This window comes from Centrocercus urophasianus, unplaced genomic scaffold, assembly GCF_019232065.1.
Source record: "Centrocercus urophasianus isolate 14NV4802_14NV808 unplaced genomic scaffold, USGS_Curo_1.0 seq_9, whole genome shotgun sequence".
NCBI classification, from domain to species: domain Eukaryota; kingdom Metazoa; phylum Chordata; class Aves; order Galliformes; family Phasianidae; genus Centrocercus; species Centrocercus urophasianus.
This window is the reverse complement of record NW_024885532.1, coordinates 20,242,154-20,261,710: the sequence shown is the minus strand read 5'-3', so window position 1 is coordinate 20,261,710 and position 19,557 is coordinate 20,242,154. Positions and strand designations below refer to the sequence as shown.

Sequence of the window (19,557 nt, the reverse complement as noted above, 5' to 3'; positions counted from 1 at the left end):
CGAGGAACGTGCTGGGCACTGAAAGGAGCCAGGGAAGGGTACGCCAGGTGGGTCCTCTGCTGCTGGGGATGGAAGAGAAGGGCCTTTCGCAGTGGTTTCCTGGAGGAAGTTGGGTGCGAAGGCTGCACCTGCACCGTACCAACAGCAGGGGAAAATAAAATAAATAAAAAGCCCCCCAGAAGGGAAAGAGGAGAATAAAAAGGCTCAGGTGGCAGCCGAGGCTCGCAGCGGGGCCGTGCCAGCACCACCTGCAGCCCGAGCCGGCCCGAGCGCAGCCGCCGCCCGGGGCGTGCCGAGCTGAGCTCCGCCGCGCCGCCCGGCCCCGCGGTGAGTCACCGGCCGGAGCCCGGGCACCACTTCCCCCTCGTCAGGAGCCATTTTAACTGCATGAAGCTGCGGGGCGGCCGGGGGCGCGGCGCCGCAGGCCCCGCTGCGAGGCGGCCCGGGAGCGGCGTGCGGGGCGGTACGTGCTGTCCTGGGGCGGCGGGAGGGCGGGCGGAGGGACCGAGCAGCTCCTCCGAGGGTGTGGGGCGAGGCAGGACCTATGCCGAGATGTTGCGGGGAGAACTGAGCCGCGAGTTAAAGCGCCGCTCGGCACACGAGAGCTGTGAGCGCAGTGCGCGTCGCTTGGGGCGAAGCTCTGCGGCCGCTTGTTGACAGCAGCGCGCTTTAAAAAGCGCTCGCAGTTCGGCTGCGCTTCGGGCACGCTGTCGATTTTGAGACGTGTCAGTATCTGCGGCACGCTGCTGCTGCTCGTACTGCCTGGGTGGCAGCTCAGCCGCCTATACAGCGCATAGCATATTTCATCTATTGTGCGAATAGCTTTCAGAACTCCGCACGGCCCGGCACAGCTGGAGCCAGGCGCTGCTCCCACTGAGCACCTTTGCTGTGCCAACCCTAAGATGGCAGGGCCGGGCTGCCGAGGGCTCACCTCACACCTCACCCCGCTGCTCTGCTTGCTGCCAAAACGGCCGAATTTGGCTGCAGCTGCCACGGGCTGGTTTTAAAATAGAGGAAGTTGAAATGTTCAGTACATAAAAACGGGCTGGTGCTCTCCTTTCCTGAGAAAAGAGATGATGAAAGTGGGGGTTGTGGATATGACAGAGGGACAGAGCAATTGTAAAAACGGGGTTAGCGGTGGTTGGAGCAGAAGAATCCTTGAGATGGTGCTCTGTCAAATTACTTTTCAGCTTTAGATGCAGGAAAAGTGCCTCGATGCCCTTAACTGTGTAGTTCTGAACTGGAGCACAGTACCTTGAAAAACAAACGAGTGTTTCCACCTTGTTTGTAGTTGGACAGAAACGTGCACTAATAGCTTTAGAAATTTGGGCCGGGTAAGTAGCTTTGGACCCCGTGCTCAGTTCAGCTGAACGTCTTCTGCTTGGAAATGAGTGACAGGGAACTCCAGCTATTACACAGAGGGGAGTACTTTGCAGTTTCATTTGCTGTTTGAAGCCGATACGTGACAGTATAATGGAGTCTTGCTTAATGCTGTGATCGGTTACAGGGAAGGGAGGGAACGAAGGAGGGAGGCAACCATTAAGTACATGGTCATGTTTTGGGTGAGGCTGCTTTTGCTGCTTTCCACAATTCGCTCGTATCTTCCTTCTGCACCTTATGGTACGGTGTGTTTTTCCTGTCTTTGATTTTACGTTTTGCCCTTTTTTCTATCTTAAATCAACATTTTTTTTTTTTTGTATGGGCTGTGGGAATTTGCTTGGCGCGTTGTTTCACTCTGACAAATCCACAGAGAAATTGATAAAGCGACAGAGGAACCACTTGGAAAGAAACCGTTTTGGGGAGGTGGTAGAAGTTTCTTTCTGAAGGGCTCTTTAACGGATTTGCATCTTCCGTTTTTGTCGTGTGTTTTATTTTCGGCTCTTAGGGCTGAGCTAACAATTGCCTGTCGCGCTGGCAGCCAACAGCACAAGCCTCGCTTTCTTCACCTCTTTCCTTCACTTCTTGTTCGTGCACCAGATCCTATCAAGACATCCAGCCTTAAAATTTCAAGCTATCCCGTCCTTAGCTCCCAAGCCTCCACACCTTCTCTTGGGCAGAAGGGTAAGTGCTGCTGCTTTCCCTCGAGCAGGGCTCCGTGAAGGGGCAGTTCCTCTTTGAAGGCAAAGCTGCCATGTCTGTGCTGCTTGGCTGCTGAGCGAGGATGGCGCAAGGACCACGGAGGCTTCTGGGGAACAGTGGTAGGAAAGGTGGTCTGAAATCCCTCTGAGCCTGATGGATACTGTCTTGAACAGGTCTTGTAGGAGGCAGATATGTGGGTTAGAAGTGAAAGAGAGATGGCTTTTTTATTTTTATTTTTATTTGTTTATTTATTTATTTATTGTGGCTGAAGCCTCAATCTTAAGGAATCCCCTATTTTTTTCCCTCTCCCTAAGGCAGGGATCTTTCTCTTTGGATAGTGTTTGGGTTGTTGAGAGATGAGCCCTGGAAGCAGTGTCGTTAGAAGCCAGTTAATTTGGACTCTAGCTCCAGACCCAGGCTTTTGCAGAAATGCTGTTTTTTAACGTATTCTTTTTTTCATCTGTTGACTGATAGAATTGCTAAGTCTATGATCTTGGCACTCAAGCAAGAAAAAAAAATAATTGTGTGTACAGATTTTAAGAATGTTGTTGGCCTGGTAGAGCCTGATGTTTCAGTGTTTTTTTTACTCTTTGGACAATTGTGTGCTTAGAAAAACACAGGAGGTGTATATTCTCTTATTTCTTTTCAGCAGAGCTGCATTTGAGGGTGGGGAGACTCCAGGCTCTCTGTGCTGTGAGCTGCTAGAAAGGGCTGCGGAATATAAATGCAAGATTTGGCTTTATATCAGTGAAGAAGCTTATATCTCTGAACCAACTTTTACTCCTTGAAAGCATTAGTAAAATTTTCTCAGATTTCACTGGCAGATTGTGTTGTTTGCACTGACAGTTTGCTAACTTTTACGTTTTGTTGAGTGGTGAAGAGCAGCAAAGACTTTTCCTCCTGGAGTGATTCAGTCGAGGAGTGGCAGGAGGTGGTGTTGATGTTTCCAGCCGTGGTTGTGCTCCTCTGTGTGAGCTGAAGCTTTGCTACCATGCACCAATGATTTATCGTGCTTATCCTTTTAATGCCACTGATGTGCTTTAGAGATTATTTGCTTTCTCAAATTGTATTCAAGTGTTCCTTCCCAGATAAAGTGTTTGACAGACTACACGTGCTGGAATTAGAAGTCTTTGCTTATCATAAATCTGCAGCAGCAATATGAAGTGCTGTAGACTCTTTCCCTCTCTTGATATGAAGTGCTGATCTCTGAAGAGGTAAAAAAAAAAAAAAAGATTTATTCTTTAGTATGGATCTGTCTGCAGAGCTTCCAGCTGTGTCAGTCTTTGTGCTGAAGGGATCCCATTAGATAGGGAGCCAAGTTTATGCATTCTTACCTTGATGTGTTTTAGGCCTTGACTACCTAATGGCTGTCTTTAGTGAGGAATTGTGTGGCTAGAGCTCAGGTCGTTTATCTGTCCTTAAAGAGATCAGTCATCATGGGTCACATGTGACTTTGTTCTCAGCTAGGGTTTGAATGTGAAAATGATACCCATTTTGTTACCCTCCAGAGAACTTTCAGCTCTCAAACCTGTATGTAAAAGTTATTTTTACATATTGTGGAAAAATGTTTTGCAGTTAAGATAATTTGCTAGGAATAGGAATACCAAATATATAGGTTGGACACTGTGGGAAAGTGTTGTTTGTAGAAGCAGGCAGTGACACTCAATCCATCTATAATTAGACATTTTAGGCTATTTCTAGAATCCTCTATATTTAGCTAATCATCAACATTTCTGTGTGAATATATCAGATTTTTTTTTATTTTATTTTTTTTTTTTGAGGGATGTTTTGCACTTCCTGAGTGGTTGCTGTTAGTGCCCAACTGTCTCATGGCTTCATTTGAGAGCTCCTAATTTGGGTTTACTTTATCCTCTCACAAGGTGGGGGTTCAAAGTGGGCTCGGCATAAATGTCTTCCCACACTCGTTCAGAATTGGAAGAAGGGGGTCAGCTTAATTCAGATTGTTGTCTGCTGTTGAAAGAAGGAGAATGTGTTAATATATATCATGGCTGCGTGCACCGTTTCATCATCCTGCATGTTTTTCTAGATGTACTTTTGTTTTACGTGGGACATTTTGACACTTAATGAAAGCAGCAGGTCAGGAGAAGGCCACTGTGCTTTTGTGAGCTTTGTATCAGGTCACTTGTGCTGTTTTCCATTTTCAAGCTATCTCAGTTATTTGTTCAGTTTTGTATTACAGTTAGGGAAAGAAACGGCAAAATGTGATTGTGAAACTACGGTAACAACTTGTGATTCCTGGGGCTGACCACTGTCAGGCAATTAATGTTTAACTTGCTCTTCCAACCAGACTCAATTTCAAGTTAAAAGCAAGTTGATAAGGATACTTTAAGTTTTCTCCTCTTTGTGTGTGCCACACGGAATAGTTTAGGAGCTAGAGAGTGATTTCCCAAGGATGTAATGGCATGAATTGTTTGTGGACGTTGTCTCTCCAACCAGAAGAGGCCCCTCTTTGGAACAGCCTTCCTGAAAGCATGAGGAGCTGCTTGCTGCCTGCTGAAGGCACAATCTGGCCCTAGTTCTCGGAGGTGGCTGTTGCATTATCCACTCCCACTCTCTTGTTGTGTTTGCTGTGCTGTGCTGTTATTTTTTCCCCTCTCCAGAACCTCTGTAAACTATTTGCTCTCCTTGGCTCTTCAAAAATTGTAACAGTGCTGCAAATGAAGCGTGGGAGCTGAATAAGATTAGCTATCAAGAAAATAATGTACAAGTTTACATGCTCTGGTGGGGAGACTACAGCAAGGCTACACAAATGGAAAGAATTCACTTCGCTGGGTGTGTGTGCCTCAGAATGAGCTTGTAGAGAACCGTGAGCCCAGCAAGGTGCTCCAGGTGCCTTCCCTGATAAGTTATAAAAGAGTGAAATCCTATGGTGGTGTTTTTTATTTTTTATTTTTTTGTTTGTTTCTTTGTTCTAATACTTTAATTTCAAAAAGAGAAAAGAAGGAACTGCAGAGAGGAAGTGTCTGTTGGGGGACTTTTTTTCTCTGCAAAGGTGGTTTCAGACATACAAAAGTGAAACTTTCTGTGTTGAGAAGCGGTCTTGAGTTTGCTTGACTGCAAGGTAACCTGTGTAGCATTTGTAAGAGCGTTGGATCTCTTCTACTGGAAAAAGTGTATTTCTTCCAGTATCAGCTAAAAGCAACATTAAAATAAGTTGCTTCAGAAGCAACTAAGAGAACTATAATTTTAATTTGTCTGAAGGGGCAACAGTGTTGGAAGCCAATAATTTGGACTGATTAGAAATGGATCTTGGGGGTGTCTTCTGAGAGGAGAACTGAGAAGGAAAGAACTATTGGTTGAAAACATTCCTAAATGTGTACTTCTGGTAACTATGTTTTTTTTCCATGTAATAGGATATGCAACCATTTGTTTTTATGAGAAGCAAATTATCTTTTAATATGATCCTTCGAATGAGCTCTATTAAATGTTTCAGCAGTAATGGAGTAGAAATAATTCAGGACAGTAACAAATGTCAGAAAGCTTTTGCCAAACTGCAAAATAAGAACCCCGTATAACAAATGTTTTGATTAGAAATAACAGGGCTATTTAGAGAAAAGATGTCATAGTTTTGAAGCCATGCAGCTAGAAAGGATGTGTTCTGTGTTGTAATGTATATAATGTTTAAAGCTTCTCTTACGTGTGCCTTATCTTCCAAGGAGCTGAAGAAGTGTTTTGTTAGCTGTCAGATTTTGTAAACAACTGAAAAGAGCTGTGACGTGGTTATGTTGATCAACTGGGATTTAAAATACACACCTTTGAGGAGGACAGTAGCAGTTACTAGCAGCACCAAGTAAGCTGAGTGAAATAAACACTGCCTTGTGAGGGGAGGCCGTGGGTCCATGTGAGATGCACAGGTGTGAACAGGAGGGAAAGAAAAAAAAAAAAAAAAAAAAAAAAAAAACCAGTTGGAAGTTTTGTTGGTTCATTTTTTTTTTTTTTGTTGCTTTATGTAAGAAGCTCTAGATGACAAGAAATCAGGAAAAAAGTTGACTGTGCTGTGAAAGCAGCTTGTGATTTGAAGGTTGGCAGAAGTCATGTTTGAAGAACGTGTTGTCGCACCGTCTGTCAGGACCAAGCTTGGTGCTTGTAGACAGAGTACAGAGTTGCTGCTAGTGCTCGATGCTGTCTCTGGTATCTTCACTGCTGGTGTGCAAGCTGAATGTGCTGGGACCTCACTGCGGCTGCTTGTTTTTACTCAGAACTGAAGGTTGCCTGCCTAACCACCCCCTTCGCAGCGCGGCCCATTAAACCCACAAGGCAGTGGTTTGAGTGGATGTGCCCTGAGGCCCAGAAGGGAGCTGTGGAACCAAGCAAGTTTTATTCAGGTAGCCAACTGGCCTGGAGGTGATGGGTTGTAAAGCCTTACACCTCTCATTTAGCAAAGTGGCTTCTACCCAGGCCCTTACTTGCCCTTGGGTTCTTGACTCAACGATAAATTGTACATGGAGCTCAAGTTGTGATTTTTAACTCTAGACATGTCTGCATACAAGCTAAACATATGTATATCAGTTTCATTTAATTGTTTTAAATTTACTATTAGCTAAACTGCTAGAGGAGAGCGTGATCACGTCTGCATGTTTCTGTGGAGAGCATAATCATGTCTAGATGTTTTCGTGGTGGAGGCTTTAAGCCCATTCAGCTGCACCCATGCTGCTTGGGTGTACCACCTTCATTTTTCCTGTCTGATCCATAGTTTTCACCTTACGTTTTATTGCCTTCCCCTCCCATCCACAGTCTGAACTGTTTGTGTGTGCAATCCCTTATCTGGTTCAGCTGAAGCCAACCACGTTAGCAAATGAGGTGTTCAGGCCATGGGAAGGTGCCTGGCTCTTTGGCTGGGACTGATTTATGAGCGGTGGAGCTGGGGAGTTTCTGGGAACAGAAATCATAAGCTGGGGCTGAAAGGTTAGGGGAAGGACAAAGTAGCACAGTTGTCCTTGGGACAAGTCAATTGTCTACAGCCAAAGCTTCGATGAAGAAATAATTTAGACAGTTAACTGTAGTAGTATATTTTAAACTATTAAAAAGCAGTTTTACAAATGAATTGTTTGAACCCTACAACGAGATCCTTATGGTTGTGAGGCAGTTGTTAAACAATAAATTAGGTTTTGGCCAGGATTACCTACTGAGGTAAGTCTTGATAATATAAACTAGAAGGAAAAGGTGTTTGTGCGTGAGTTAGTTAGGGAATATATGCAAACAAAAGTCTGCAGTGTTTTTTGTGGTGGGTGAAGCTTGGGCTTATTTGTCTGTTTTCTTCGGCCAGAAAGGGAAGGAAACACGGGGATGAGAACTGTACTGCAGCTTTCTGAAAGAATGTTGTTAATGTCTCACTTTGTCAAAAAGTATTCGGGTAATTCCTGTCTGCTGAATTAGATTATTGAAACGAGATGATGACCTTTGCTCTGAGCCTGAACAATATGTGAGGAAAGCAGGTGTTGGGAAAGATTAAAGCTTTTACCTTTACCAGAACGTGCAGATAGAGGTCTGAATCTGTTAGGATGCTGTGTTATTGCTAGGACTATGAGAACTAGGAAGAATTTGTAAAGTTGATAATGGTCAGTTGCTAAGAGCAATGCTGAGATAAATTATTAACTCATTGTACTGTACTGCCTCGTAGTGCAAACAGTTAGAAGCTGGTTACCATGCTCTGCATGGTAAGTCAACACTGTAAAAAATTCTTCGGTTATCAGGAAAATGTCTTCTTTAGGGTGTTTATTAAAGGGACGCCAGGGGTTTAACAATCCTCTGTTGAAGGGGAAGGTAGAAATACATGCATCAGTTCATTCCTTGTTGGCTGGAGAAGCCTGGCCAGCGGATGTCAGTTTGCTCAGTTTCACTTTTGCTCCTCTTCCTACGTGGTATTTTCAGATGTAATTCCTTCTGCCTCCCTGCAAAAGCTTGGTGGGAGCAAGGCCAGCAGGTTCCTGGTTTTGGAGGCACAAAACAAGTCAATTCATAGCTGTTCTGAAGGATAAGCAGTTCTGTGGAGACCACTCCTCCCTTGTTAGCTGTAACCAAGTTCGATGAGAACATGTTGAAGCAGACTGTTTGGAGCATGCTGGTGCCTCGCTGCCACTGCCACACAGCAGCTTCTTGAAGCAATTCATTTTCAGCATTGTAAGAATTGAGAAATCCTGATTTCTGCTTACCTGTCTTAGCTTTTATAAACGTAAATAGCTAAACGTTTTCCTTTCTGGCTTTTTTGGCTAAAATGTACAGAGCTTGAAAACTTAAGATGGTCTTTAGGTGCCTCAGAATGAAGATTAATTTATAAAAGAACACTCTCACAATTACCCTAGCCCTGTGTGTGTATAACGTTAATTTTTGGCTAATTTAATACTGCATACACAATCTACTACTGATAACTATGCTTATGAATATAACTTCTTTTTGTTATGCTTAAGGCTAGTACAACTGTAATACCATGAAGATAATGGCAAATGAAAGTTATGTGTATGGGAATCTTGAAATGTTTGCTGTAATAAAATCTGTTCATTAGCAGAATGCAGATGAACTTTCAGGGTTTAAAAAGAATACCCAATTTGAGAATAAACCATTTCTGGATCAGTGTCAGCATCTGCCACCCCAGTTTTCATAGGAAAACGTTGAATCGTGCCAGGACATGTTGCAAGATATGACCAACGTGACTTACGAACTAAGAAGCAAATCTATAAAATGCTGTTGGCTACATAGCATTGTTGGAATCTGAGACGGAAAATAATTCTTTTTCAGTCCTCTTCTAAGTCCCTTTGCCAATCCAGCAAAATTTAGCAAGGCTCAGATCATGCTGCAAGGCTTTTTAGTTCAGAAATGCTTTTGGGCAACTATTGCTTTTTATCTTCTCTAATTTGTTGACTGTTGAGGGTTACTAGAATGTTTGTCAAGGGTGAGACTTGTGTCGTAAAAGGACTTCAGAAATGCTGCAGAAGCAAGCATCTGCTACGAGTTCTTCCAGAGGCTTCATTTTAGTGTCTGATGAGTTCTGTTTAGAACTTTCTTCAGACTTTCAGAGGCATGGATGGATCAGGGTTCTGACGTGGAGGGGTGTAGTCTTGCCTTTTGGAGCAGTGGCCAGCTGTTCTTGGAAATAACACAGGTGGTCACAGAGCTCAGATGGCAACGTGTGAAATCTGGGATGAAGACTGCTCTGTCAGAGGTACCTAGAGTTACAGATCAGTCTTCTAGTTAGAAATAGGGAGAGCGTGGAGCCCGATCTTCGTCAAGAAATAGCAAAGTACTGCCTTTGAGACTGCTCTTGTACTACAGGTACCATTTGAATGGGATTTTATTCCCAAACTGTTCTGGGATAAAAGTCGAGAGTACCTCTGGGGGTGGAGAACCTTGCTTCCACAGAGGGTGAAATACCAGGACTCCATGATATCCAATTATTAATTTTTTAATGTATTTATTTATTTATTTTGCCGCTTCCGAATTTATACAGAAAACATTTCCTGGACTGTAGTAGGAGGTGATAGTTAGATCTACTAGATACCTACCAGCTGTTTTATGCCTCGGCTTAATACACAAGTGATATTTTCTACTGCTTTAGTGGACAACCCTACAGATACAGCACAAAATCGGTTTTGGTCAGCTTTATACTGCGATAACAAAAAGGGTGGCTACTCATGGAGGAAGAATGTGAGGCGTGAGAAGATTCCTTGCCATGCCTGGAAGTAAAATTTTTTCTCTTGGCAATGGAGGTGATGTCTGGCTGCACTGTGGGGCTATCTGGGACTTACCAGAGGGCTATATAGCGAGGCAGAGTGTAGCGTATTTGCTTCTCATATATGCACTGCTAAAACTAGACAGTTGTAGAAAAACTGCGCTGGAGTTTCGCTTTTCACTGTGATTTTGCTGTGCCTAGCAGTTGATTCTTTGCTTTCTTAAGCCACGTTAACTGCTCCGCTTGTGTTGTTGCTACTACATGCCTCAGCATTTGAACTCTGTGGTGGAGTAGGCAGCGTTGTTGGAGCTGTTAGTGGTAGAAGAGTCCCATGGATCACCCAGCTTGTCCCCTTCTGTAGGACAGGGCGCTCCCCCCAAGCAGAGGTGCCAGTGCCGTGTGGCAGAGCGGTTTCTGCCATTGGCTGTGGTTTGTTTCTGAAGACTTCTGCTTGTTTGCTTGTTCATTTCAAGAGTCAAGTTTCTTGGTGGCTTTAAAACCTGTTTGAGGAAGACCAAGCACCTCCCAAGAACATCCCGAGCTGGTCATGTGCTTTCCTGGGCTGTGGAGGGCGAGGACCGCCATTTTACACCGTGCTTCAGCAGCCTTCTGGAGCCATGTTTCTGTAGGCGTGACCTGATTCCCTTCCGTCCTCCAGCTGTTTTGTGTGTGGGCACAGCTTATTTCACTCTTTTTGGAACAGGGTGAGGCTTCAGGCCTGGTGGGGCCGGGCTGTGGGGCAGATGGAGCCACGCGGGCAGGAAGTGCCATCGCTCGGCCCCACTATCGCTGTCTGTGCTTCCTGTCAGTTAAACCGCCGGCGGCGGAGCAGATGCACCATGAGATGACTCTGGTTGCTGACACGAACAGCCATTGTGCAACACATCTGCCTCCTCAAAATAACACTCCCGGCTGTGTGCTTGTGATATTATTATCCAGTCAGACCCTTCCTTAGATACCTGAGCATAAAGATCAGAGCTTAATTAGTTGAAGAGAAAGCAGCGCTTGAACTCTTGTAGCATAACCTGTAAAACAGTAACCAGGGAAGTGTCTGGGGAGCAGGGGTCCAGTATGTCCGTTTCTGCTCCTACTGATACGGGAGTCCCTAAATGCATATGAGAAACAGAAGGTCAGGGCATGAAGTCGTGCGCTTCCAGGAGTGTCCTTCCTAGCAGATAATCGCCATGGTTCTCAGCCTCGCCAGGTGTTACTGTAAGATACAATAATCTTGGCAGTGATCTTCTGTCCTTTCTAACTCACTCGAGGGTCCGTTTCTGAGAAACTCCTGCCTTTCAGTTAAACCAGTCATTACATGTGTACTCTGAAATGTATTAAAAAAACAAACAAACAAACAAACGCAGAAAAAGCACATTAAAATTTCTGTTTTAAAAGATGCAATGTCTTTTTTTTTGATATCTACATCTCATGATTTCAAGATAGGTGTGTTACAGCACACTTACTTTACTGAAGATAGAAAGCCAGCAGTATCTTCCTCTGCATCAGGTTTTAGAGAACTGATCCTCTCCACACATCAAAACTAAATTGGAACTGAAACTTTCAGCCATTTTGAGTGGTTTGGTGCTCTTTTCTTCCTCATATGACAGCGTAACAGCCAGTTTCTTTCTATTGTTTCTTTTTTCTTTTTCTTTTTTTAACTGTTTGTGTGCTGGTTAGCCAGCAGTGAGTGGAGAGAGGCTTCTTCACCATGCGACAGTGTTGCTGTTTGCCTGCTCTTGACAATAGAGGTTTTTACTCTGAGGGCTGTATCTTCAGGATGGAGAGGATTGCAGGGGCAGTGAGATCAGGTGAGCAAGGGCTTTTTTTGGTGTTCCTGGCTTCTTTTTTTTCCCCCTTACTTTTCTCAGATTATCAGTCAGTGGGCTCCAGTCAGAGGTGTCTTGATTCTAAGGGCTCCTGGCTCCTTGAATTCCTGCAGGACGAGCAGCTGAGACCACAAGCTAAAATCTGAATTTTGCCTCTGTGAAGGGCCTGCTCCTGCATTTCTGACCCCATCGTGCTGGGAGCCTTTCTCAGCAGTAGGTTACTTGTGCTGATCTGTTTCTTTCAATTTTAAGCACTGTTTATCCTGTTTGAGAGGTGAGGTGGCAATGGGGCACACAGCCCTAGAGAGGGGACACATAGGAAAACCTCCTAAAACCTTGCTTGAAGCTTATAGTACCTTGACAAAAGGCAGGACATTGTGTGTATATTTTTTCCCACCCACAACTGTGAAATTAGTGTACTGTATCTGTGATCACAGCAAACCACGCTTGGTTGGAAACTGAGACTTTACTATCAGAGACATCAGTTAGCAGTCACCATTAGATCAAATATTAGGTGTCAGAAAAAGAAAAGAGGCTAGAGGACAGTGATGGGATGGATTGGAAACATTACCTGGTTTATGGTACCAGTTAACCTTCCACTTGAACCTCTGCTTTCCCCCCCCCCCCCTTTTTTTTTTTTCCTCTCCCCTGCTGACTCAGTACAAGTTGAACACTAATGGGAGAGGAAAGGGTAGGGTGGGGGTGGTAGATAAAATGTTATTTTCTTCTCTGGTTTCTGTGATAATTTGAAGTTTTCGTGCTGTGGCTGAGTTCTACTGAGAAGCTGCATGCACGGTGAGGCTAAAGGAATGACCTTAAGCCTGTGTTTCTGGCCCATAGGCAGTGGAAAAAACTGGACTCAACGGGGGAGGCAGCCTGCATTCTGTCCCATAGGCTACAAGGAGAGTTTAGAGCAACCAAGGGCCTTTCTTGTAGATATATTTGAGTTTTTTGGAAACCATCTGAATTTAGAGGATTTGAATGCAGGGAAAAGTCCTTCATACGCAAACATCTGTGTGCTGGTACAAATGTGAAATATGGGTGCCTTTGCTTTTGAAGCCCATATAACAAGAGTGGGTGTTGGCAGTCCTGCATACTGCATAGCAAAATCTTTTTGAACTTGGCTGTCACAATATCCGTTTCACTCATTCTCTGGAGCTGAGGTGAGGTGAAATAGGGCTCCAGGAACCCTTCAGAAGCTGGAGGCTGCTGTCAGGTTGCACAGCTTTCGGTTGGAGGATGAAAGTGAGTTGGGTACGTGGCCTGTCACTGACTGACCATTGGTTCTGTGCTTCCCCTGGGTGGTTTGGTTCCCCCAGCACTGCAGCCTGCCTTCCCTCTGCAGCTGGGGCAGTGCAGCATCCCATGGCAGGGGCTGTGGCTGGGCTGTGCGGTGTTGCATGCAGCAGCCTCTCCCAGTTGAGTTCTGCAAAGAACACAGGAACTTGAGCGATGAAATGAGGAAGAGGTGAAGCTTGAATTTCTCCCCACCTGCTCTGCGGGGTCTCTAAAACTTTCCAAAATACCCAATTTTTGTAGGTCTTCTCGTGTCACGCTCATAAATTTCTCCATCTAGTTCATTAGCAGTGAATTCCTGCGTCTCCACAGAGCAGGTGTTTGCTCATACAGGAGGGACTTGGGCTTCACAGCCAACTTTTCCCCAGACGTTACGAAATGAGAAATACTGGCCTGTCCAGACACTGCCTTCCCTGGAGGGACCTTTGCAGACTTCACTCCTTTTCCACATAGCTTTTAAGAGAAATCTTTTTGCTTTTTTATATTCTTGTTGGTCTTTGAGTCGTGTTTTGTCACTGTTTGAAACCCCGCAGTGGGAATTGTTAGTCTAGCAACGAGTCATGAGATAATTTATCTTCTTTAATAGCCAAGTTCACTGCTTTTAAATTCCCCAGACAAAAAGTCTCCCTTCCTAATCCCACCCTATCCAAGTACTTAAAAATGTAACATTTAAGCTACGCTGGTCTATAAAAGGAAAAATCCTCCAATGGCATGAGAATTTTAGTTTGTCTTATACTACATAGTTGCAAGTTAATATATATATATATATTTTAATTAGCCTGTGCACACGTTTTCTCACTCACTCACAGAATGATGTGAGTGGTTACGTGGCATTTTAAAGCATACTAAAAAATGGGTAATTTGAGGATTTTTCTGCAGACATTTCAATGAATCAGATCTGCCATGTGCTGCATCCCGTGTAGGCTTTTAGTGGAGCAGAAATGCCTGTGCTCTTCATCCTGTTGATGCTCCTTCTCCCTCTGCTCCAGTTTAGGCAGCCTGGTTGACCCAGCCCTGCAGCAGTTTTGGGGAAGCAGCAGTACTGAATAGGTTGTCTCCAAGAACAGTGCAAGTGTTCAGTGAGTATGTGACAGAGCAAATGCCTGAAAGTATCTGGTTACCTTGTGAAATACTGGCTGAAATGAGACCAATGTACAGAAGTGATCCAAGGGATGGAAAACCTCCCCTACGAGGACAGACTGAGTGCTGGGACCGTTGAGCTCGGAGAAGAGAAGGTTATGGGAAGAGCTGCGAGCAGCCTTTCGGTGTCTAAAGGGAGGCTATAAGGAAGAAGGGTACAGACGCTTTTGCAGGGTCTGCTGTGATAGGGAAAATGGTTTCAAACTAAAAGAGGGGAGATTTAGGTTGTATATAAAGGAATATTTCTTTTATGATCGGAGTAGTGAAGCACTGGAACCGGGTGCCAGAGAAGTAGTGGGTGGCCCATCCTTGGTGGCATTCAAGATCAGGCTGGATGTGACTCTGAGCACCTGATTGAGCTGTAGGCGTTCCCTGTTCATTGCAGGGGAGTTGGACTGGATGACCTTTAAGAGTCCCTTCCAATTCAGATGGTTCTGTGATTATTCTGTGATTAAGTGGGAGATCGGAGCAACGTAATATTTGTCTCTTAAAAATAACGTTTTTAACAAAGTACGTCAAGAGAGTTAATGTTGAAGATGTTAGCAGTGGAAAGAAGAGATTGTGGCAAAGATTGTAGGTGATAAAAGCCAGAATTGCTTTCCTCTCTGCAGGAAAGAGAAGAAAGTCTAAGGAAGTTAGTGAGAGGCAAAATAATTCTGGCAATTTGCTGGGTACAATGGTGACATGCATATTCATTATATCTAAACTGGATGGGGTTGTTGGGCTAACCTGCACACAGAGCCCTTTGTGCCTGCTATGCTCTCCACACCCATAAGTAGCTGGCTGGCTGGTCGCAGGCTGGCTTGTGTACCAATCAAGTCACAGTGAGAGCCTGGGGTTTTTGTTTTGTTTTTGAAAGCCCTCTGGCTATGTAATACTTATCCTCTCTAACGAGGCTGTGTCCTTCCCTCTTTTTTTCTCCATACCTGTGCGTGCACTGATACTTTTTCATGGTTACTTCCAATTCCAAGTTCAGTTTTAAACTAACATTTCTGAGAGCATTCCTTGAGTTAAGAGCAAACTGCTTGGCGGGTGACTTTGCTCCCTTCCCTGCATATTGTGGGAGAGTCTACTAATTGTGTTTACTTGAGCATATCTGGAGTATTTTCTTACTTCTTACCTCCTTCCGGGGGGAGCTGTGGCCAGGAACGCAAGCGCTGGTTAGCCATGCAGAGAGCACGTACAAATTCAGGGCCGTGACTCATTGTGCAAAGGAAAAACCTACGGTTTCAGCCTTGTAATCAAAGCCTATCTGAGCCCTTCAGCTTAGGAGTTTAAAAGCTCAGCTCTCTCATTTTACCGTTCTCACTTATATTAAATAGTTTTTAGTAACTCTGATATGAGTTGCAGCTATGGCGATCCATGTGACAGACAAGAACTCAGCCAGAAGTGCTTGCCTTACTGAGGTAATAGTGAGCCTGATACCTTGATTTAGACAACCATTCTGGAAACACATTTTTTGGTGTCCCACTTCAAAGAATGGGGCAGTCATGGTGTGAATTCTTCCTGATGAATGCTATCTAAGCAAGGGATGCAGTTGAGCAAAAGCTGAAGTAGAATGCACACATGCTCAAAGAAAACCAAAGTTACATTAAAAAAGACAAATGGTGTGGGGCGTGTGAGGGGAAAAGCTTTTCAAAACCAGGCTTGTTCGTCCTGGAGTTCATTGTGAGGATAAGATATTCCTGAAGTCTGGCTGAAATCTCTTACCCATGTTTACAGCTGTCTCTTATCAACTTACCTGACTGCGGGTGCAATTAGGTACTTTGCACCTCTTCTTTCACTCATGTTTCTACAGGCTTACCGAATCAAGTATTTCTACTTGTGAAGTGTTAGGAGGTGTTGCCGGTAACTCCTGGGTGGATTCGTTTGTTTGTTTTTGAACTCATATGAAAGCTCAGTGCAAACATCAGCTTTGTGATTTCTGACAAAGTGGGACACTTGGCTTGTGAGAGATTTGCTGACTGAGGTGTCTTTCTTGTCCCAGCCTCATAAGTATCTCCATCGCTGTGCTAGAGCTGGGTTCATGGTTAGTGCTGCATTCTCTGAGCCCTTAAAAACAAGACTGTCATGGTTACTACCTGTGTTATTTCACTCATCCAAAGCTTTCAGAAAGATCTGATATGAAGAACCAACCTTGATGGCTGTGACGGGGTGGGTGATAGCAGGGACTTGTGGGGGTGCACGATGAGCATGTTTCTCCTGACCGCCTCTTACTCTGTGCAAACACCTTCACCTCGTAGTTCCCATGGTATAATCATTGTGAATACATCGCAGAGCACTTGATGTGTTTTGAAAAAAAGTTCAGTGAGGATCTTTGTGACGAATAGATAAAGAAGCTTCATACAGTTTGCAAAAAATGTGCTTCAGCTGATAAGTCCTTAAATCGGATGCTTCTATATTTTACCCGTGTGCCAACCACAAGGCTAGCTTAAAAATAAATGTAAGTGGTCTTCTAAACCTGGAGCCAGAAGCTCCTGGGGACAGAAGTGCTTGTTGAACACCTTGGTAAGAAGGGAGCTGGTGTAAGTGTTGGCAGTGCTGCTTTGTGATGTGTGGTGTGCTCTTTACCAGCGTGAGCTCTGTTTTGTTTTGCTCTCAATTGGGTCTGTGGTTCTTGTCGGTAAGGTTAAGAAGCTGCTTAAGTAAATAAAGACTTTCGTTAAAGGAACAAGCAAATAATGCTCTTTCTTGAGCATGTCATTCATTGTTGTGTAGGGCTGTGGAGGCGTTGCGGAAACGTGTAGATGATGGAATCATTACGGTTGGTAAAGACCACAGTCCAACCATCAGCCCATCACTCTTTCTGAGAAGAAATTTTTCCTAATATCCAACCTGAACCTTCCCTGGCGCAGCTTGAGGTCATTACCTCTCATCCTATCAGTGTAACCTGAGAGAAGAACATTACAACCAGATTTATGAAACATCTAATCTACGACTATCGCTCACAGCTACGACAGTGGCTCAAATTTCGTGCTTGTAAAGAAAACTGCTTAAACTAATAGAGTCCCCAGGATTTGCAAGGAGGATAAGAAAACTGATGGGTTTATGCTCTGACATGGTGCAGTTAACATACATATTTACCTGACAATTCTGAAATGTGTGATGTTTGTACACAGAAGCAAACGTGTATTGATTATACGCTCCTGTGCAGCCCTCTGAAGCCTCTGCACCATCACTGATGCTCGCAGGGTCAGCCGAGCTGAGCCCACATCCTCGCGGGCAGAGGGCTGTGTGCAGTGCAGTGCTGCAGGCTGGAGGTGCCATCTGCTCACAGCCGGCCAGTCACGTGCTGGATGCCAGCTCCTGCAGCAGGGGTTGAAGGGGAGGAAGAATGAGTGTAATTAGATTATCTCGAACCCCAAGCGAGTCGTCTAGGGGTTCTGTGAGGGATGTTTCCTGAGATGATAGGAACTACTGAAGTAAATAGCAAGTGCTTGCGGGATGAGCCCTGGTTTGAGGTAGGGTGTATCTCTACGCTGCTTGGTTTCTAAGCTTGCAGGTGCTTTGGAGCCTTTGCTCTCAGAACAGCCCTCCTGTGTCACAGAGTTCCTAATGGAAATCTGACGCCGTCCTTTAGCTGTCAGGTGAGAAGGAAAAATGGCTCCTCCGATGCAGATATGTTTTTGAAATGATACGTTTGAGAATGAGGGCTGTACCTATTGGTAGCAAGGGTTAACCACTGAGAGCAACAGGTATAGGCAGACTCAGGTATGTGATATGTCGGGCTGTTTTGCAAGGTGCTATAAATGTTGGCTCCGTGTAATCTGATACCAGGGTAGGACAGGCTAACTTAATGAAGGAAAATAGACAGCAATGTAAAAGAACTGGAAATTCAAGTCTAGCTGACTAATAACAGCCTGCTCCAGAGGGTTTCTGACTGTTGATACTGCTGACAGCTGACAGCAAATAAAAGCAAACAGCAGAAATACTGCCTAATGTGCTCTTTACAGATTCTTTGTAGGCACTGCAAAAGGTAAGGTTTATGTTTCTGAACCTGACAGATCTGCTGGGTGCAGCCATGAACAGATACACATTGCTGGGAGTGAAGGGGCACTGGGGCTTGAAGGCATGTCTGTGTTGGGAAAGGAGAGGCTGCAGTGAGCTCTGCACCGCTCAGTTTGTGCCCCTCTTTGGCTGGTGCACAGCAGTTAAGTCAAACTTGGATTTCAGAAACGGCTCAAGTGCTCGAAACACACAGAGGTGAATCAGAGCCTTTCTGTGGCTTTTTGAAATTATTGACATGTCCTGTTTATTGTGTTTGACTGTACAAACTGGAGCCATTAACTGAAAGGGAAAAAAAACCCACTAAATGCTAAGGTCTGTGCTAGGGAAATTTGAACAGAGATCATTACTGAGCTTGAACTTGATGCATCTTCTGCAGAACGCACAAAGTCCAGTGGGAGTTTCACGTATGGAGCTAAAATTACCAACACCAGACTGGAAAAGGTCACCTAGATTGAGATTTGCAGCTCATCTCTGCTGGCCTCTTATCAGTTTTCTCCCTTCAATGTGTATGTTTTGTGTTACGTTTCAGGGTTGTCTTTGTGTTCCACCTACAGACAGCTGAAACAGGATTTTTGTTTAGTAAACAGAACTTCTTTTCCTGCAGGTGATCTGAAAATAACAACAGCATTACTAATTTGTGGGGAAAGTGTTTTTTAGAGGCTGACTGGCAGTTTTGTGCCCTTATTTGCTACAAACTGGCAGCTGGTAATTTGTGAAGCTTGGCACCTGGCCGAGTTAATTATCTCCCATTTCCCCTGGTCCTTCTTCCTCCCACTGCCACCTTTGCTCTCTTGCATGCCTCCCTTAATCAGCGTAGCCAAATCTCCCCGGCTCAGGCAGCTCTTCCCTCCCACACCCCTTTGACATGTTCTCCTCATATCCTGTGTAAGCGGTCTTGGAGCTCAGCCTTTCAACTTTCTCTTCTCTGAGACACTTTCCCCTTGAAATCAGTGAGATTTGACTTATCTGAAGCTTATGTTATGGTTGCTTCGGGACTGTGGTCCTAATTCTCTTTCAAAGGTGCTACTAAATGCTAGAAAATGACTGAGAATGCCTTTTAAAATATTTATTCTGTCACCAGAATGATTCCCTTGGTTTACAGAAATTTCAGAACCAAAGTTTATCTTTTTTTTTTTAACCTCCTTTTTGAGATTTTTGTGCTTTACAAAAATTAGCGTGCAGTCTTTCTTACTCGTGTTATTTATTAATATTGGTGATTTGGTTATCGTAGGGCAATGCAAAAACAATCCCATCCCTGCACATTTTCTGTTGGATAAAATAACCTGCACTGAATGCTACAGGAGAGGAAGTAATTAGAGATCTTGTGTTTTCCTTTGTCTCCATGTTCAGTATCGTTTACCTCTTGGTGAGATGGACTCTGCATGCACCAGCAGTGCCATCTCAAACTTGTATTCATCTATTCTAGTTTTGAAGTGCTTAATTTCATTTTATGTTGTGTCTGTAGAGAGAAATTTGACCAAGTACATCTAAGCTCATATATTTTTAATTGCTTTCCTTTCATCT

General features: G+C 44.4%; 1 protein-coding gene across 3 annotated transcripts in view; it reads left to right on the top strand.

The window, feature by feature from the left end:
* Positions 1 to 19,557, top strand: part of ELF1 (E74 like ETS transcription factor 1) — an 86,203-nt gene that overhangs the window by 18,480 nt on the left and 48,166 nt on the right. The window contains exon 1 of one of the 3 annotated variants that reach the window (XM_042839366.1): positions 443 to 463. The exons of 1 other annotated variant lie outside the window; for it this stretch is intronic. The gene's annotated coding sequence lies outside the window, so the exon portion shown is untranslated. Of the gene's footprint in view, positions 1 to 442; positions 464 to 1,882; positions 2,062 to 19,557 lie in introns of those variants that run through there. One more of the 3 variants, XM_042839364.1, reaches the window with a different exon arrangement.